At 43.9% G+C, this 16233-nt stretch overlaps 1 long non-coding RNA gene across 1 annotated transcript; it reads right to left on the reverse strand.

Annotated features, from left to right (window-relative positions):
- Positions 1 to 436: 436 nt before the first annotated feature.
- LOC111925478 (uncharacterized) lies at positions 437 to 15212 on the reverse strand. Its single transcript, XR_015279752.1, has 3 exons — positions 14835 to 15212; positions 1569 to 1751; positions 437 to 618 (listed from the first exon to the last, which is right to left on the reverse strand). It is a non-coding gene; the product is annotated as an uncharacterized LOC111925478 (long non-coding RNA).
- Positions 15213 to 16233: the final 1021 nt, after the last annotated feature.

The following is a 16233-nucleotide window of genomic DNA, read 5'->3' on the forward strand; positions in this document are numbered from 1 at the left end:
TCTAGCACTGCTCAGAAACCTGCTCACACCCTCTGCACAGGGAAGCAAGTGGGCTGGAAATGGGAGTAATTTGAGGATCAGCAACACTGAGGAAGAACAACTTGCTCCTCGTTGGTCTGTTGGGACATTATGAACCCACCCAGAGTTCAATCCAAATTTTTTTGAGTGCTGGTCCTCAGTGCTGTGCCAGAAGAGCCCAAAACAGATATCCAGCCTTGCAACAGCTGTGTGAAAACCTCTGTGTCAGCCCTGGGGGATGCTGGCATTTCCACCTTTACTTCCTCACAGTAATAATCAGAATTATGGCAGTTGAGGTGGAAAAGGAAATATAAATAGCAGCAACAACAAACACAAGAAGAAGTCCCTCAAGCTCAAATTAAAAGTGTTCAAAGGTTTCTTTTTGCTCTTCCTGGGATCTGAGTATCTTGATGCTTACCCCAATCCAGGAAATGAGGCAGCTGCAGCCTGAGCTGCAGAACCGCTGTTGGGACTGGAATCCTGGTTTCTGATTCAGTGTTTGGCTCTCTTGGCCCTGAGCCTTTCTTAAAGGATTAATCTATGAATGCACTGATGTGCCTCTACAGGTCTTAACTCTGTGCTCCTCCTTCAAGCTCTGCTCTGCAAGTAAGTCAAAAGCATAATGGAGAAACATGGGATTACTTGTGACAGTATGTTCAAATTAACAACAAATTAATAAATGTTAAATTAGCAACTGGGCATTGCTACCAGGGATTCTGTAATGGAAGAGAAAACCAGATGAGTTTAAAGTTTTTGAATTCTGAGCTAATACCTTAATATTTTTTTTGGAAAGAAAATACTTGCTTTAAGCAGTGCTGTTTGCACAGCAAATTCTGTTACCTGCCCCATGAACCTCCAAATGCAGCACCTTGCAGAAAATATGTTCCTATTTTGGACAAAGAATATGTCCTTCCTTCCAAACAAAATACCACAGAGTTTGATGCCATGGCTGAAAGAAACCTGCAGCCAAAATTGATTCCTCGCTGCTAAGTCAAGATAAGGTGCATTTAAACCAAAAATCAGATAGCCCCAAGCAGAGGGCTGCAGTGATCTAAGAAGATCCATTAAAAGCTGTGGCTGCACAGGCTTTGCCTGTAGCTTTCCACTCCCAGCAAGAAACTGCTCACACATGCTCCCTGCTGATTGAATCTAAGTGTGGTTATAGGGGCAGGACACAAGAAATTATTCCAGAAACTGAATTCCTTGTGATTCTTAAATATGCTTTTAATAGCAGCAAGGGGAAACCACAGAGTGATCAGTGCTAAATTTTCTACCCTTGACCTAGCATGCATTCAGATTTCTGATTGCAATTTCACGGTTTCTGTTTAATTATTTTCCAAACCTCTGTTTTTGTGGGAGGTACGTATGAAGTTGTCATACTTGGCTGAGGAAACCTCTTGCCTGCTATTTATATGAGCTGCAATTTGTGTGTGATGCACTCCAAAATGCAACACTGGCTCCTCTCTGATGCTGCCACAACCCTCCAGGTGTATTTATACAGAGCTGCTTCCCTCCTCCATCATCACAGGTGAGATGAAGGAGTCACTTACCTGCTCAGGATGGGAAGGAAAGCGGCTCCACCAATGCAGGTATCCATGTGGGACGGGCAGGGATGCACCCCCTGCACATCACTGGGGCATCAGGGCAGACTTTTGGGAACAGGGGCTGAAGATGCAGCATCCTCCTCCTCCTCCTCTGCACCTTTGTGTCACTCCAGGACTGGTGCCTGGGCACTGAAAATTTCAAAATCCTTTTCAATTTTATAGATAATAAATAACCTCAAACATTCTACAGTGATAAATGATAAACTGTGAGGAATTCAAAGGTATCTCTGTGTGCCCTGGCTGTCATTGCTTTGCTGTAATTCTACCCAGGGGTGTAAATGATCCCCCAAAAAGTCAAATTCAGCTTTTACAGGGTCAGGTGTATGTGCTGCCTCATCCGTGTTCAAAAGCACCACTGCCTGAAGTGTTGCTTTAAATTTAATACCCATTAACATTTAAAGGTATTTCCATCCCTTTTTAAAGCTGCCCTGGTTTTCACAAGATTTATGGTATTTAAAAAAAAAAAAATAATAAAAAAAGGCCTCTATGGTGCTTCCTCATGTTTAAGAAAATGTAGAAGAAGGAAAACAGGATGACAATAGCCACTCAGGAATACCTCAAGCCCTGCAAGGGACACAGGAACAGAACCCCTGAGACTTGCAGAAAGTGTGGGACATCATCCCCATCAGCCAGCAACACTGTAGTTTATCTTTTAAAGTTTGTACTTAATGAAAATAAACCAAAAAACTTTTTGAGACAACTTTCTGTGTAAGAATGTACCTGTTTCTCAATAAAGTTCCCAAATGTGTAAATGAAATTTAAAGTAATTTTCCCATCTTATAAGACATCTTATGTCTTTCTCAAATATCAGATGAAAACAGTAAGTAAGGTGGAAAAAAAAAAATCACCATTTTTCTAGAAAATGTGTGAATAAAAATCTGTAAGTAAGGAGAAGGTGCACATGGGAAGTCATTTCAGCTATCAATGCAGTATATTTCTTCAGGGTTTATTTGCAGTAATTAATCTTCACAGACTGCTGACTTGCCTGCTCCTTTTCCATCCTCCAGGACTTTCCCACACACGCACAGGTTTAATAGAAGTAAACTAAAGTAAGAAGTTTCCTCAGTGGCTCAAAATAAACCAAAGCCTGTGCCGTGTGAGAGCTCAGAGAAGGTGGGAGCCTGGTGTTGAACTGTAGGGGGTAATGTTGCTACACATTCTCTGCCTGCCAGCTGCAAAAGACAGATAAAGCTATCGGCTGTTTGAGTTGTTGTGTGACACTCTGGATCTGCGGGGAAAGAGTGAAAATGTGATTATTCACAGAGACCTTCTCCCTCTGCCCTCGCTCCTTTGGCAAAGGCACCTCACTCTCCTGTTCTCTGACACATCCGTGTCGTGCTCTGCTCCATGGTCTTTGCCCAGAATTGCACGCGCCTTTACAGTCTTGGGCCATGGTTTGTATTTTGTCACCTTTTGGTCCTTGTGGCTGGCCCTGCTTGGTGCCAGAACTCCACTGATAAACACCATTGATGAACACCACTGATGAACACCACTGATAAACACCAGTGATGAACACCAGTGATGAACACCACTGATGAACACCAGTGATGAACACCAGTGATGAACACCATTGAACACCACTGATAAACACCAGTGATGAACACCACTGATGAACACCAGTGATGAACACCAGTGATGAACACCACTGATGAACACCAGTGATGAACACCAGTGATGAACACCACTGATGAACACCAGTGATGAACACCAGTGATGAACACCAGTGATGAACACCAGTGATGAACACCACTGATGAACACCAGTGATGAACACCAGTGATGAACACCACTGATGAACACCAGTGATGAACACCAGTGATGAACACCATTGAACACCACTGATAAACACCAGTGATGAACACCATTGAACACCAGTGGTGAACACCACTGATGAACACCAGTGATGAACACCACTGATAAACACCAGTGATGAACACCACTGATAAACACCACTGATAAACACCAGTGATGAACACCACTGATAAACACCAGTGATGAACACCATTGAACACCAGTGATGAACACCACTGATGAACACCATTGAACACCAGTGATGAACACCACTGATAAACACCACTGATAAACACCAGTGATGAACACCACTGATAAACACCAGTGATGAACACCATTGAACACCATTGATGAACACCATTGATGAACATCATTGATGAACATCATTGATGAGCATCATTGATGAACATCATTGAACACCATTGATGAACACCATTGATGAACATCATTGATGAACATCATTGATGAGCATCATTGATGAACATCATTGAACACCATTGATGAACACCAGTGATAAGCACCATTGATGAGCACCAGTGATGAACACCATTGATGAACACCATTGATGAACAGCATTGATGAGCACCACTGATGTGACATTGGTACCGTCTGTAGCGATCTGGGCAGGTGGGGCAAGGCAATCTGTAGGTTTGGTGGAGCAATGGGACAGTGACACAGTCCTGCTGCAGTGATCAGTTGTGTTTTCATTCTGGAGGGAGATGAAAGACGATTAAGAAGAAGGGAGAAGGTTAAGTGGAGATGTCAGCCAAGAAGTATTGGAGAAGTAACAACCCAGTGGGCAGGTGGGGGATGCCTTCCCTCATTGCACAGCTCCCATAAAAGCATGGCAAGCACTGGAAGAGCTCCCTGCTGCTCATCACTCAATCCTTTACACAATGTTGAATCACAAAACTGAATTTTGCTTCTGCACAGGTAAAAAGACTAGTCTGAGGTGATTGTGGCAACATTCACATCTGGATTTTGCTCTCAGCTACTTGGAGGCAAATGAAACCAAATGGAAGCCAAATTGAGTGGCTTGACATTTACCCAGCCCCATCTTTGGCTTGTTTTTGTGTCCCAAAAATAAAAAAGTGAGTGGGATAATAATTCTGCTTTTTGATTCACCAGGCTTTGATGAGGCCATTTTTAGCAGCCACACATGTGGATACCAACAAATGTCTTCATTCCAGCTGCTCATGGTGTGATGTAACATGTACTCTACATACGAGGACCAAAAGATGTTTTTTTCCCATTAAGACATCTGTTGTGATTTAACCCCAGCTGGCAATTTGGTTTGCTCACACTCTTTCCCTTCTCTTGCACCATTTTTGGAAGAAACAAAAAGTAAAAATCTTGGGTTGAGGTGAAAACAGGTTAATAATTGAAGCCAAATAAAATATAATATTATAATAATAACAACAATTGTAATGGAAATGGGGGAGAGAGAGAGAGAGAGGAGTAAGCCCTAAGACAAACAAGAGATGCACAGCACAATTCCTCACCTCCTGCTGACTGATGTCCATCCTGTCCCTGAGCAGCAATTGGTGGCTCCCAACACCCCCAGTTTATATCCTGGGCATGAGGATGTGTGGTATGGAATGTCCCCCTGAGCAGTTGGGGTCAGCTGTCCTACCTTGTTCCCTCCCAGCTCCTCAGAGTGTGGGAAACTGAAAATTCCTTGACTTGGGGTGAGCACTACTTAGCATCAGCTAAAACATCAGTGTGTTACTGACTTTATTTTCACATTACATTCTAAACATAGATTTGTATCAGGTATTAGGCAGAAAATTAACTCTATGTCAGCCAAAACCAGGATAGCATCTGAGCTGAGCTCAGAGGTGCAGTGTTTGTTACTCTGCATTCCTTATAGCTGCTGTGTCTGGTGAGCTGATGCCTCTGTGGGAGAGTTTAATGGGACAAAAGTGGTTTGCTGTAGGGACAACACATCTCCTGTGTGCCTCCAGGCAGCCAGAGGGAGCTGTCTGACACACCTGACAGCCTCCATCACGGGCCAAGGTGATTGCCAAGCACAGGGAGCTGTCCATACCGCCCTGTGTGTACATACACTCCCTGTGTGTACACTGTGGAGCACACTCACAGCTTGTTCTCTTGAGAATGACAGGGGCTACTGCAGCCCCTAATTGAGTTCTGTTTTGCCCTAATCCATGGGCTGTCAGAGCTGTGAGATCAGCCATGGACAGTGTTCTTCCCCATTCAGCCAGAGCTGTGCACTCTCAGCATTCCCCAGTCCCACATGGAGACTGGATAGTGTGAGCGTGGCTTTTCCTCCTGTCAACACAAATATATTTGTGTTGTGAACCAGTGTTGCATCCTTGCCTGGCTGGTTACATGATGGATGACACTACTGGGGTTATTCCAAGGTGATACCAGCAGAGAACAGTGAGGACTGCTAATTCTGGGTACAAATGCTGGAGATGAGCAGAATTAATGGACTACTGCATCCTGCACGTGTCAGGGGAGAGGTGGAAACAGCAACAGGCTTATTGTGCCTTTCAGTTCTGACCAAAGGCTGTATCAATCTCCCAAAATCCAAAACAATAACCTGGTTTTTAGGAATTTCCAGGAAGGATCTTTCTTTAAAAGCACCTGCATGGAAAAGGAATCTGCTAATCTCTGCTAGGGTTTCCCTCTTCCTCTGTGATATGGACTCCTGACTAGTGGGGGGCAGGCTGGAAGGTGGCTGCAGACTTTCTTGCCAGTTTTCCATCAATTTGCAGGCTGGATGTTTCTCCTTGTGGCATTGTGTGGGGGGGAAAGCCCTGGCTGCTGCAGGATCTCAGGTTTCACTCCAATGTGAAACGGGACTTGCTGTCCCCTGTGTCAGGCTTTGAATTGTAAAATGAACCAATGGGTGAAAAATACAAATGCTTTCACTCAGGGGCAGCCTGTGTTTTCTTTGCATGGGCACAGATGACTTCACCAGGGAGGCTGATGTCTTATCCTTACAAGTTTTGTGCCCCTGCACGCACATCCCCATGCAAAAAGCCTTTTCTTCCCTTACCTACCAAAGAAGATCTTATGCAGGGGCTACCATGGTAATGAAGCCTCTCTAATCACAATAACAGATTTTTTTGTCAGAACCCCTCTTCCCAAAGGAGCTGAAATGAATGCAAGGAAACTTGGCAAGAACTGGGTTTTCACTGCATTTTTTTTTTTTTTACTCAGCGTCTGCCACATTACTGAGGCTCTCAGGTCTGATCACAGCACAGCTAATGCAGGAAAAATAAAGCTGCTCCCAAGACAGACTGACTGACAGACTTGTCATGATGATAGTACACATATTTGAAATATTATGGCTGCTTTCTTGAAAACCATAGCTCGGGGAAGCCGTTTCCTTGAGAGCATGTGGTAAAAACAACACCTGCTTTGCAAACAGTGGATTTGGCAGCTGTGAAGATATATCGTAGGCATCTCCAAAAGCTCTATACATTTGTGCTTTATACACCAAAAATAATAGGATTTGTTATGGAAAAAAGGCAGGATGCGATGTGAATTCCTAGGTACAAGGGGAAGAGTGTGGTGAGGGAATATGTCTCAGTGGAACTAATACAAAAACAATCAGCCATGCCTCTCCCGTGAAGGTGCATCACTCATTTCTCATGTGGCACACAGGTCCAGTAACCCATCCCCTGTGCTGCTCACTAGGGCTGCTTGGCAAGACCTCAAATACTGTTGCAAGATGCATCCCTGGTTCTTTGAGCATGAGGAGTTTCATTTTCCTCCGTGGAGATGTTTTTGCTGAATCCCAACACAGGGTCCTGCCTGGGTTCCTGGTGAACATCTGCCAGAGCCTCACTTGCTGTTGAGCCCCCTTGCACAGCTCCTGCAGCACCAGTGGTGGCATTGCTCTGCTCTTGATAGCTACAAACTCCAGCTTCTTTGTGAGAAGGTGCCAGAAGAGGCAGAATTGCTTTAGCAGGCCAGAGATGCCTAGGAGGTCAAGATAACATTCTTCCATTGCTTTTAGAGAAGAGGCACAGATGGGTCCTTGAATATGAATACTTAAAGGGTATAAGAAATGAGTTTCTGAACTGGAATCCACATGATTATCACATTGACTACAGAAAACGGTGGTGATGGTTCTCACTCCTCAGAAAACCACCAAGGTATGGTAGGTTCCTTAATTAGCTTGCCTCAGTGGCTAATGACCTTTGACGCAAAAAAATAAGTGTTCTATGGTTCATTGATAATTGTCTGGCTGTACTTGCCAGCCTCTGGTTCTGGTTTCCTGCCTTTTAAACAATTATTTCCTTTAAAGGTATTTATGCTCTGTGATCAAACCAATTTTTGATTTTTTTGATGAAGTCAAGCAGATGGAACTTCTCAATTTTTGTGTTTGTTAGGCATCTTTTTCACTTCTCAGATCTTTCTGTGGTTTCTTACTAAAATCTATTCCATCATTAAAAATCTGTTCTAAAATTTTGCCATTTGGAACCACATTCAGTATTTTAGTTTGCCTACCTAGCTCACCAGTTGTATACTTATACAGGTAAAAATTACCTCTCTGGTGCTTCATTACAACATTTTCCCATCCATTTGTGATTATTTTTTCCATATTGCTTAAGAAAATAAAATGTTGAGCCATTTATTCATGTCAGTTTTATGGGATACAATCACCTGGTCTTTAGATTTGCTGATAGCTGTGTTCCAATCTTTATGCGCTTGCTTTTATTTTATTTATTTGTATTTATATCAAGCAGGTACTTTTTATAGATACACCTTGCCAAGAAATCCACATGCTACTGGAATTGCAGCTGCTGCTGCATTCCTCCCTGATTTCCAAGCAGCAGCCACTCTTCATGTCTCTCCTGAATATGAGCTGATCATTTGAATTGATGAGCTGAAAGATGCTGTCAGCACTCGAGATGCTTACATAGAGAATAGTTCTTTCTTAAATTATTTTGATAGACTTCTTTCACGAGCTAACAAGTTTAGCTGATACAGGTCAATTGAATGCACTGAAGTTATGCTTTTTAAAGGATTTTCAACCCATGGTGTGATCTAACTTAACTCAGGCTGGCTCAAAGGAAGACCCTGTGCTTCCTCCAGATCCATTGATGTGGTTCTGGTGTTACTGGCCTGAAGAGAGAGACCTAAAAGATCCCTGCAGCCCTAAAAGCAGCCAGGCACTTACTACCATGGCAGGACGTGGCAGGGGGACCTTGGCTTTCCACATGGCTTGTGAGGAGGTCCAAGGAGGTAAAATCCCTCAAGGTCCATCCAAAGAGCCAGGAGCACTGCTGGGAGACATCCCTGATGTCAAAGTCATGCCCCAGGAGCACCTCTAGCAGTGATGACCAACATATTTGACAGAATCCAACCATGAGCTAACACAAAAGAGTTTTCTCTGCACACCAAAGAAGCAGATTAAATGAAGGAGCTATTTGAAATAAACCTTCCCAGCATTACCTGCCCTTCTGCCAGGGAGGCTGTTCAGCCCAGGGCACACAGGTGGGGTAGGCAGATGGCTGGACTGGCTGCTGTCATGTTGAGTCTTTCATGGACAGGCAGGTATTTCCACAACCCCACAGAGGCTGGAAGGAGATGGGTGCTGTCTCTGTGACTCCTTTTGGGGCTCAGGAACAGGTTGGTGTGCAGTGAGGCTGTGTTTTGATGAACTAATACTGTGATTAAATGAATCCATCACAAGTTTCCTTGGCTGATGAAGTTACCTTGTGACACAACGAGCTGATTAGATTTTGTTGGGGGCCAGAAAGAGTGTGATTTGTAGGGTGCATTTTATAACCACTGTGCAAGGAACTATGTGCAGGAATCCTGATACTGTTTTAAATCCTTAATTCTCTACTCTTTCCCTTGAAAACATGTCCTAAGAGCTGCACATCGGATCAATTAATAGGCCAACACTTCAGTTTTATGTGGTGATGATAGGAAAGATAGCACTGGGTTGGGTTCCCGGTTACTTTATGCAGGAGACAACAGCATCAGTGCAGAGGCCTTTGGGCACACCCCACCTGTCAGCAGAGCTGTGGGCTCCATCTGACAGGTGACATATTGCAGTGCCAGGAAAAAGAATGGCAGAACAGCCAAAGTGTGAAAAAGCGAGGGACACAAACCTTGAGCAGCTCTGAGTGCATGGGAGGACAGACCTCAGGGAGCACAGGAGCAGAGACCAGCTGCAGCACTGAAATCTGATGCAAAAGCTAATCAGCCAGTAACTTTTCTCCCTCAGTGTCTGGCACTGGAATGAAGACAGTGCAGTGCTTTCCTGCCCCCAGCCCCACACCATCCTCTGCTGCTTCCCCTGCCTACACCAGGGCAGCAGAGCTGGCTGGCATCTCTCCAGCAGGCCCTGTCCCTTGCAGCTTTGGCTGCATCCCAGCAGGACAGACATCCCGCCAGCTGCATGAGAATGAGGGATGGGCTGAGACATGAGCTCTGCCCTTCTCCCAGATGATGGATGGTGACTGTCACTGTCTCCATCGATAGCAGCCCCCAGTTGCTGTTGGACACAAACTCCTTTGTAAATCTGATTGTGTTTACACTAACAGTGTTTGATGAGCCTCATCAGGTTGCAGTGCAAATGTTTCTGCATCAGCTGCTCCCAGAGGAGGGATGTGGTGGAGAGGCCACGAGCACCCAGCAAACACCAGCTGGAAACAAGTTTCAGTTCACACACGTGCTCCAGAAAGGAGACAGAAAACATAATTGTATCAGGAAATAAATGAAGAAGCTTGAAGACTTTGGCAAGAAACTTCTACAACCAGAGTACCTTGTCAATTATAATAACCATAGGCTTCAAACTAGGCAGTATTTCTACTGCTTCTGTTGCAAAAGTAGCACCTCACTTAGGAAAGGGAACCAACCAGCTGGCATGAGATTTTGTCTGAGATCCTTCCCCACTGGCTTGTTTCTCAGGAATCAAAGAGCTAGTGTTACCTGTTGCACAGGTGTGCTGTGGTTAAAGTGGACTGCAGCTCTGTCATGGACACCTTCTTTGGGTGAGACATGTGGCTGAGGGTTGAGAGGGGGACCCAGCCCCTCTTCAGTGTCCCCAGGGCTGAGGGTGCAGAGGGGCAGAGCCCTGGCTGTGCCCCAACCCTGGCCCACACCTCCAGCAAGGTTCAGCAGACTCTCTTCTCCTGCTCACTGCTGGCACAAAAGCAAAAGAAAAACTTTCAAGAGTAAATATCCTCTTGACCACCATAAGAAATCCCAAGCCTATTGTATAAAATTTTGAATTGTACTTTGTGTAAAACTTTGTTTAAAGAGCAACAACAGAGTTTTCCCAGTGGCAAAGCCCCAGACAGTGTTTGAAGCCTACCTTCAGATGTAGACTTCAGATGTACTTCAGTCATAGATATTTCTCCCCTGACACCAGACCAAATCCTCCTCTCTAAATATAACAAAACCAGGCAAATGGTAATGCTTGGTAAGTCTGAACCAGGTTCATGGCATTAAAATGGGAGGAAATGCTGAGGATACAATGCACCATCCATGCAGACTGTGCTGTTTGATGGTAACAATCACACAAAACTATTTCCCTGAGCTGGGCCCCAAACATTTCTGGGAAAAGAAGAAAATGGTAAGTCAAAGTTTCCTTGCTCTATTCCAGTCTGAGGTGAGGTGGAGGCCCACCAGCCACAGGGTAGATCTTGGTCTCCCTCTAGTGATGGACCTACCAACAGCAATGGAAAACCAAGCTCCAGCTTCCTACTTCCATCCTTCACCTCCACCCCGGGCCTCTTCACCAGCCAAAGTCTCCTCACACAAAGACTTCCTGAGCTTTCCACTGAGCAGAATGCCCAGTGCCTGCCTCCTGGGACAGCCCTCATCACTGAACCTCTGACCGTGTTCTGCTCAACAACCCTGCTAATATTTCATATGCAGCTTGCTGCAATCCTGCAGGAGCAAGAGGCATGAGCTCCTTTCATGGCTGCAGGGATTTCCTGAAGGACACCCATCACTGCAGCCCCCCAGTGCTTGTCACCACAGCAAAGGCAGAGAGAAGCATGACACACATGAGTCATGTGGCCCTTGGGGACATGTCCAACCACCAGCGTTCTCCAGGAGCATCCACCTCCTATGAGGAGTGCTGGAGAAGCTGAGGGTCTCAAAGCAGCTGTTCTGAAGTCACTGGGGGTAGGAGCCCACTTACACAGTAGCACTGTGTGCTGTGGAAGGAGGGATGGGGCAGCCTGGGAAGCTCAGAACTCTCACAATCTCTGGTGCCATGAAGCAACTCAGAGCACTTTTACTTCTGTGCAGTCCATAAGGATGCACGTGAACATCTTGAGTCATGTGTTGTGGGCCAGGTTGGTTGGTAACCATGAGCTGGATGAGCAGGAACTCTGTGGGTCTGGTGACATCAATTCTGTCTCCTGAATTTCACAGCAAGGTCTTTCAGTTCTGTCACTTTTCAGTGACATTGTCTCTTGTAGAGCTTCTCATTTTCCATTCAGAGCTTCATTGCAGAATGTGACTAAAATTAGAAAGTTTCTGAAAGTCATGCACTGGAGAGGAACAAGCAAGGGGAAAATGCCCTGAGCAATGTGTCACCATGATCTGGAGAGGCAGTTGGGAAAATAAATTAATAACATTGTTTAATTATATGAGACATATTTTCAGTCTTTTTTTTTTTTTCTTTTTTTTTTTCTTTTCTGTATATACCTTTTAATTTTTAATGCTTTTGCCTAAAGATTTTCCTGATAGGAAAGTATCACTAAGGTTGGTAAAAATACTTGGATGCCCACCTCGAAATGAAGTGGATATGATCTTGCATATAAACACTTTCTAGCCAGGGACATGAAGACTGACATAAAATTAGAAAAGAGTGTATTATTTGGAAAATGCAGGAAATAAACTATGACATTTTTGTGGACTGGACCCACTGTTCTCCTGCCACACAGCTGACTTACCATCACAATAACACTGGATTTTTACTGTTGTCTGTCATGCAGTCAGACTGCCATGTGAGAGAGTATGTGAAAGTTAACAATTCTGTAATTATCCTCAGTTTTTATGTACTGAGATTTTGAATGTTCAAACTGTAAGCATAGTTTTAAATAGACTTCGAGTCCTAAATTTTTAATTCAAGTGTAGTGACAGGAATTGTTAAAGGCACTGACAGCAACAGTTCATAAACAGCCAGGTTTAAACTCCTCATTAACAAAATTCATTACTCCAAGTCAGGACAACACTCAAGATATATTTAAGGGGCTCGTGTTTATTAAACACTTCTCTTTGCCTAGTGATGTAGTGCATGTTTTCAAGAAAGGTTTCTTTCTGCTGAAGAGAAGGTGTGCAAAGGGGCATTCAATACCCAGAATTATTTGTTGAGATGGTTCCCCCGTAGGCTGAAATATTAACAGGAAAGTTTGTTTCAGAGAATCACATGGAGGATGGTGTATTCAACACCAAACAAGCTGCTTTAGCTGCAGTTATGCCAATAAACTGCTCCTGGGTGTTTTTAAGGACTCTTGTTTTTGACAGAGAAAGCTGAAAGGAGAGTGTGATGTTTCACTACAGGGTAGAGCTGTTCTCTGTCAGGGTGAACCCAAGGCCTTTCAAAACCCTTCGTGACAAGGCACATTAAGTTCAGACTGAGTGAAAAAGGTGTTGAAAACCAAAAAGCTCTCAGGTGCAGACTGTATGTCAAATAAGAAACAAAGCAGCAATCTTCACAGCTGACAGCTATGGCCACACTGCTGTCGTATACATTGAGATGCATGATGGATTTGAACATAGGTCATCTGGGTGTTAGCAAAATGTCTAGTGTCCTTGGGATGTGGTGTCAAACCTGAGAAACCCCTCTAGCAACTGTCTTGTTGAAACACAGGGTGTTTTTCCACATACAGCTCTGGTTTTGAGAAGCTCCACATGGGCCCAGCTTTGATTTTTTATTTAGAGTCACTTGTCTCAAAGGTGTCTCAGCTTTATGTCATTGATTTGTTCTCTGTTCAAATCTCCTGGTACCTAGTGAAAGGCAAATGTGAGCCTGGCTCATTTCTTCATCTGGTACAGCCTTGTCAATTTAAGAGCAATCTGGGAATAAAGATTGGGAAGACACCAAACAAAACCCTGGGGGTTGATTCACTTCCAACCTGAGCACGAGGGAGAATTTCCTGAATACAAATGCTGGAGGCTTCAATGTCACCTGTTGATAAAATAACAGAAAAAACCCCATGTGGTCACCCAATACTTCATAACTGTGTGTTCCACAGTAGGGGAAAATGGGTGAGCAAAGTCCCAGGTCCCATCCCCAGGGACTTGACCTTTAGATGCTGTCAGCAGCCAGAATGATCCTGTTGGGATCTCCTGCCAGGAATGAGCCCTGAGAGGCTGAACAAAAGGTGATTTTGATGTTCATGTGATCACTCAGAGGCTGAATCACTGCTGTATAGGCATACCAGCCTTCTGAGCCTCCTTGACTTCCTAAAGGGTATGTGGAACTTTCCCTCACACATGGGTTTATTCACATACCTTTTCTCTTTCCCAGATCATTAGAGGAATTAAGGAATAGGACAATCACACGACCAGAAGGACTGAACAGGGGGATGAAGCAACTGAAAACCCACCAGGAGCACGTCAAACATGTTCTTTTAATGGCCAGATAATTAAAGGAGAAGATGAGAGCCACAAAACGAGTGCATATTTACTCAGAAGCTGTAATGTTTGCTCTTTGATCCTGATAAATTGTAAAGAAAAACAGTTTATGAAAAGAATGGAAAAATATTCCTTATTAACATCAAATAAGAAATCCTTCTTATGGCAAGGAAATGAAATATGGATGACAGATCAAAGGTGTGTTCTGCAGAAAAAAACACCACCTGTATTACATAAATATCTGCTCCCTTAAAAGTGGGGATTTCAGTCTTTGCAGGACTCTTGAGATATGCATCAGAGAATTTAGAATTATAGGGGATGAGAAAAGAAACTTGTTAGATCCAAAAAGAAAAATGCAAGAAGTTACTGTTCTACCCTGGAAGAACAGTATTTCAAAAGACAGAAACTGCTCTTCCTGTTATAAAACTTGAAGTTACAGAAGCAAAAAAAAAAATAAAAATATCAAGAACTGACCAATTATTTGCCCACAAATCAAGCAACCTCTTCAAATGAGGTACAGTCCCCCAGCAGAGAGACAAGGGTTCTCTTTGCCCACAGTATCTGCACACCCTGCTGAGCACAAAACAAATGCTGGGTATGGACACCTGTCTGTCCTTCAGGACAGACCAACACCAGGGTAAGACTGAAGGACTGGTTAAGCTTCACCTTAAATTATGTAATTTGGGTTGGTTGCTTGTCATGGAGTTACTTTACCTTTAAGGGAGTTGGAGTTGCTGGGAAGTGCTTGGAGTCTTTTCTCCTGACCAATTATCGGTCATTGCTGGGAATTGACAGCAGTTTAGGCCATTGAACAGTGGGATCAACTTGTGAACCCTACCTTAAAATGTAAAAGCAGAGCTCTCTGGGTTCTCTTTGTTTTCTGGCTGTGGAGGGTGGCGGAGCTCCAGGCCTCCCGTCCCTGCCCAGGCCATGCGGCCGGGCGGGGATGGGGCCGGGCCTGCCCCGTCTCCCGGCCGGGAGATGGGGGGGCCTGGGGAAGGTTTTCTTCGGGCCCGGGCCGGGCCGAGCCGATCTCTGGCTCGGCTGCAGGTTTTGCTGTAACTACATTCACTAGAAACTGCCCAGTGAAGGAAGAAAGAAGCCTTGGACTTGCAGCAGGTTGGAACAGCGACTACACGCTCTAGAGCAGCCATGAGGAACTTTCCATCGCAGACGGCTCCAGCTCCTGTTCGGCAGAGATCCCCGAACCATCTACAAAGCCTGGGCAAGATGTTAACTCTTTCATTACCCAGATGAGACTTGCGGATTAATCTTTTTATCCAGAGAGAGAGAGAAAGAAAGATCTACATGAAAAGAGACTTTATAAACTACCAGTGACAAGAAAGAAAAGAAGCTTCAGGAAAGGTAGAGAATTAAGAAGATGCTTTAATTAAGCTGAAATATCTCCCTGTTAAAACTATGGAGATGGACAATGAAGTCCTGAAAAGAACTCCTTTAATTCATGATATAGAATCTAGAGAGGAATAGTGTTCAAAGTGTAAATTTGAGTAAAGAGTAATTATAGTATAGTGAAGTGCTGAGAGATTAAAAGCCTTGAGAGGCAATGAGAAAACTGTTGAGAGATTTGAAGCCCTGAGAGGCCATGAGAAAACTGTTTTCTAGTGAAGCTCACAGAAACAGATGAAGAAGACCTTTTTTTGCCTTTGAATAACTTATCCTTAAAAATGCTATCTCTAGACGCATGGCCCATACTTACTTCAGAGTGATGTGAGAATGGGAGGAGTGAACTCTAATAATAGCAGCTCTGAGCAGCTAACATTAAGGCAATAGAAAACTATAACAAAAATAGTTTTCTTGTGAGAAACTCCATAAATTAACAAGAAGAAACTTCTGTTTCTCTATAAAGATTAGTAAAAAGACTAGCAAGAATTGGGACTGTTTTAACCATCAGAGTTCCAGAGTTTTTGTCTCTGTTGTCATGTGAACAAGGGAATAGTGGGTAGATAGGGGATGGAAAGATTTTTTCTGGAAGTTTATTCTGGTGTTCTTATTATTGTGGTTTGTCAATAAACTTTTTTTTTTTTTCCCTTTTAAGTTGTATGCCTGTTTTGCTCTTATTCTAATCCATATCTCACAGCAAAAAGTAAGTAATTTTCTTAATTAGTGGTTTAAAACAACGACATTGCTATATCTTCGTTCCCGTTGCAAGGTTAAGATCTGAAACAGATCAGACAGGAGCCAGACAGGAAAACTCCCTGAGAAAAACAGAATGAAGC

This window comes from Cyanistes caeruleus, chromosome 1 (genome assembly GCF_971803275.1).
Source record: "Cyanistes caeruleus chromosome 1, bCyaCae1.hap1.1, whole genome shotgun sequence".
Classification (NCBI taxonomy): domain Eukaryota; kingdom Metazoa; phylum Chordata; class Aves; order Passeriformes; family Paridae; genus Cyanistes; species Cyanistes caeruleus.